Below are 5364 nucleotides of genomic sequence, written 5' to 3' on the forward strand. Positions count from 1 at the left end.
CTGTTTTCCTTTCATTAATGCTTGCATGATACATCAGTTTTCTATTATATTTGAAGTGTGTTTCTTGTAGGCAGCATGTAACTGGGTTATGTGTTGTAACTGAATTTACACATGTTTTAGCACTTGAGAAACGTGATACTTCCTTCTGGTCTCCATGACTTCCAGGGACAAATCCACTGTAATTAAAATTACTTTTTATCTGTAGGTAGGTGTTACTTCTCTCTCACCACTTTCAGGTATTTTTCTTTCTTTATATTTTTCACTCTATGACTCTAATGAGTGAATCTCTTTGGGTTTTGTTCAGTTTTTTGAATAAGTAGGTTTTGTGTCTCTTGCTATATTGGGAAAAATTTTTATCATTATTTGAGTGCTTTTTTAGACCAACTTTTTTCCTTCTTATTCTGGACCTCTAATAACATAAATGCTATTTTTTTCTTATATTTTTACTAATTCTTAAAGTCATATCCAGTCTGTTTTTACCCTCTGTTTTACAGAGTGGGCATATTACTCAGGGTTGTCTAGAGGGACAGGACTAACAGGATAGACGTCTATATGAAGGGGACTTTATTAAGGAGAATTGACTGACACAATCACCAGATGAATCCCACAATAGGCCATCTGCAAGCTGAGGAGCAAAGAAACCAGTCCAAGTCCCAAAACCTCAAAAGTGAGGAACTGACAGTGCAACCTTCAGTCTGTGGCTGAAGGCCTAAGAGCCCCTGGCAAATCACTGGTGTGAGTCCAAAGACCAAAAGTTGAAGCACTTGGAGTCTGATGTTCAAGGGCAGGAAGCATCCAGTACAGGAGAAAGATGATGACCAGAAGACTCAGCAAGTCTGCTCTTCCAAATTCTGTCTGCTTTATTCTAGCTGTGCTGGCAGCTGACTAGATGGTGCCTACCCAGATTGAGGGTGGGTCTGCCTCTTCCGCTCCACTAACTCAAATGGTATTCTCATTTGACCACACCCCCACAGACACACCCAGGAACAGTACTTTGCATCCTTCAATCCAATCAGGTTGACTCTCAATATTAACTATCACAATGGGTAATTTCTATTGTTCTATATTTAGAACAATATTATTTCTATTGTTCTATATTGTTCTATATTTGTTATGATTTTTTTTCTGTCTCCTCCATTTTGCTGTTAAGCTCATCTATTGTGTGTGTGTTCATGTCTGTGTTTTATTGTGGTTATACTTTTCAGTTCTAAAATTTCCATTTGGCTCCTTTTTATATCTTCTAATTTTTTTGCTCAGACTTTCTATTTGATGAGGCTTCTTTATTTTGTTTCAATTGTGTCCACAATTTTTCATTTTTTAGAATGGCTATTTAAAATTTTTATAATATAATTACAATTATCTGTCATCTCAGTGTTGGTATCTATTTGTTTTTAAATATTCTATCAAGAACTCCCTGGTTCTTGGTATGATGAATGATTTTTTTTCACTGAAATGTGTACACTATGGAAGTTATGTTATGTAGCATTGTCTTATTCATATCTTTATTTTAGCTATTTCTCTTGACACTGTTTAGTATGTGAAGGACAGGTGCTACTCACTACCATCAGGTGAGGGTAGAAGTCCAGGTTCCTCTATTGATACCTGGTGAGGGTTACTGCTTGTAACTTCTGGCCAGGGTAGAATTTCTGGCTCCTCACTAGTTCCCATTGCTGCCTTTCTTGCTGGGAAAGGTAAAAGTGTCTCATTAGTTGTTACCCACACGGCCTTCACTGGCTTCCTGTGTGTTTATGAGTGTTGACCATTTTACTGCTGGGCAGGATGAAGTCCCAACTCTTGTTTGATTCTATCTCAGTGGGGTGGAGTGGAAAACCTGTTACTCCTGGACTGTTGTCAAATCCAGTCCTTCAAATGGTTTCCACTGAAACCTGGGAGGGGAGGAAGTAGTCCCTACCTGCAGGACATCACAACAGAAATTCTTAAATGCAAGCAGAGAATGAAAACAAACTATGTGTTATTCAGAAAAGCCTGAAAATTAACATACAGAGGACTCTCAAGAGGAACAATGAGTGACAGAGGCAATGGAATAGTGTGGAGATAAATAGCTCTAAGTAGTTACTTTTTCAGCAATTATGATGAATAAGACATTGTAATATAACCACATTAGATTTTAACATGGAAAGTTATAAGGAACACACTTCAGGAAGAAAGAAAATGATCCCAGGAGGAATATCTGAGATAAAGGAGGAAATGGCAAGCAAACAAACTTATAAACTTGCTCATAAATAAAAACAAAGATCATTAAAGAGAAGTAATGATATCTAATTATATGTTCTTGAAAACACGAAATTAACACATTAGACAGAAAAAAACCCAACAACCCATAACTCAAGAGAAAGCAATAAGAATTAAATTGCCTAAGATTTTTATATTTTGTGAAAGGGAGTACAATTTTACTTTATACTTGCTTAATTTAAGTGTGCAATGTAACCAAAATAAGACTGGTAACATCTAAGTTATTGAATTTCAACAACAAAAAGTAACAAAGTAACAGCAAACAAAAAACCTGATTATACTAGAAAGAAAAGGAAAGACAGAAAGTAGAAAGAACCCTATATATATATATATATACATATATATATATATATTATTTTTTTCAGACAGTCTCACACTGTCGTCCAGGCTGGAGTGCAGTGGCGCGATTTCAGCTTACTGTAAGCTCTACCTCCTGGGTTCACACCATTCTCTGCCTCAGCCTCCCAAGTAGCTGGGACTACAGGCACCTGCCACCATACCCGGCTAATTTTTTGTACTTTTAGTAGAGATGGAGTTTCATCATGTTAGCCAGGATGGTCTCAATCTCCTGACCTCATGATCTGCTTGCCTCAGCCTGCAAAAGTACTGGGATTACAGGCATGAGCCACCTTGCCTGGCCCAAAACCTACATTTTAAAATTATAGTAAAAACAATCTCTCTCTGTCAGTTATTACTGATTATAATAAATGTAAATGAAAAAATTTATTAGTTAAAAGGCAGGGTTATCAGATTATACTTGAGAACTAAGTTCTATTATGTGCTATTTACAAAAACACGTATCAAAACAACAGAGAAAAGTGGTTTAAAAATATGTAACACAATTGATAACAATGTAAACTGTATAACTTTATAATATTAGAAAAATTGACTTTAGGAGAAAATCATTAAGAGGGATAAAAAGAGCTATCATGAAATGTTATAGTAATCAGTTTTCTTGAAGGATATACTAATCTAAATTTGTAGCCACATATAAAATAACATGAGGATATTGAAAACCTAGAAATTTAAAACGTTTTTTTGGGAGGAAGAAGGTCTTGCTTTGTTACCCAGACTGAGTGCAGTGGTGCAATCAGGGCTCACTGCAGCAAAGACTTCCCTGGCTGAAGCAATTTTTCCACATCAGCCTCCCAACTAGCTGGGTCTACAGGTGCCACCACATCTGGCTCATTTTTTAATTTTAATTTTTTGTAGAGATGGGATCTTCCTATGTTGGCTAGGCTGGTCTCAAATTCCTAGGATCAAATGGTCCTCCTACTTTGGCCTTCTACAGTGCTGGGATTATAAGTGTGATTCATGGTTCCTGACCAAAATAAAATTATGTGTGTGTGTGTGTGTGTGTGTGTGCATGTGTGTATTCTCACAGCAGAAGAATTCCCTGTCCCCATTATTGATTAGGGAGGCAAGAACATAAAAATAGTAAAATAGAAATTTAAACAGGATTAGCAAACTTGACTTACTTCATATAAATATAATTGTAATTTTTTGTTTTTTAATAATTGTAGTCTTAATTTAGAAAATATACATATTTTAGAGTTATATGAAATATTATAAAAATCTATCTTATATTAGGTCATAAGACTAGTTGCTACACAATTCATAGAATCAGCAAAATACTAGCTATGTGGTCTGACCATAAAATAAATAATTAACATTTAGCAACAAAGAGGAAAATACCAACAACATGTTAGAAATTAAACAAAGCTACATGTACTACTAAACAATTTATAGTATAAGAATAATGTTACAGATTATCAGGTATTTTAAACTAAATGATACCATGGATACTATATTTTAAAATGTTCAGCTAAGTAATTTAGAAAAAGTAAAACACAATTATCCAAATTAATAAAGGAGGTCATAAATATAATAAAATAAGTATATGAAAAATAAAAATATTAATGTGAAAATTTTGTTCTTTGAAAAGCTAAAACAAAGAAACAAAACAAAATAAACCACATTGTGATAGGCTTATCTTGAGACAGATCTAGGAGAAAAAAGGAAGAGAAATTCCAGAATAAATAATTGTAAAAATGAAAGAGTGACATACCATCTATTCAGCAGAGATTGACAGGATAATAAAAGGCTATTTTGCCATAAAATCAGAAAATTGAGATAAAATGGCCAAATAGCTAAGAATATTTTACCAAAATTGAATGAAAAAGAAATAGAAAACCATAATATCACTGGAATCAGTTTAAAAATTCTTTATTAGGTAAACAATTGGCTGAAATTGTTTTGCAGAGTTGTCCTTCCAAGCTGTCAGAGAACAGAGCAATATACTTTCTGTAAATAATTCTAAGGTACAGAAAGAGCAGGCAAAATCTTAATTTTATTCTGTAACACTAGGAAAACTCACATGCCGAAACCATACAAGACAGAATAGGAAATAAAGATTACAAGGGGGAAAAAAAAGTAAAAAAAAAAAAAAATTCCTGTGCAGTCCACTAACCTTACAAAACTCAAGAAGGTTGAAGTTGGAGGAGCCACGTTTTGCTGTTCACAAAATTCCCTTTTTCCATTTTCCTAATGAAAGATCATGCTGGAAAGTGAACACTGAGCCAGAAGCCACATTTCTCATCCCCTTTTAAGTGGGGGATACGTTAAAATGGAATTGACCAATGGGATGTGAGTACAAAAGATTTATACCTCTTCCAAACTTGGCTCATGAAAAACTGCATGTTTGATCATTTGTGCTCTTTTCCTCTTCTCATTGGCTGGAACGAAGAAAGCCCTCCCCAGACGCTAAATCTGCCAGCACCTTGACCTTGAGCTTCCCAGCCTCCAGCCTCCAGAACTATGAAAAATCAATTTCAGGACTTTATAAATTATTCAGTCTAAGAAATTTTGTTATAGAAGCAGGAAAAGCTCAGGACAGTATTCAGTAACTATTTGCCGAATGAGTGAACAATAGTATTTTCATAGCATATTTAGCTATATTCTAATATTATTGTTATTCAGATATTCAGTATTCCTATTTGTGTGTTCATTAAAGTAATATTTTTGTAATCTACAAACAAATAGGCTGCTTCTATAATTCATCTATAAAACATATATGAAGAGTGAAATCTCTCACAGTGAGTTTGTTTATAA

The sequence above is a fragment of the Macaca mulatta genome, chromosome 8, assembly GCF_049350105.2.
Source record: "Macaca mulatta isolate MMU2019108-1 chromosome 8, T2T-MMU8v2.0, whole genome shotgun sequence".
NCBI lineage: Eukaryota > Metazoa > Chordata > Mammalia > Primates > Cercopithecidae > Macaca > Macaca mulatta.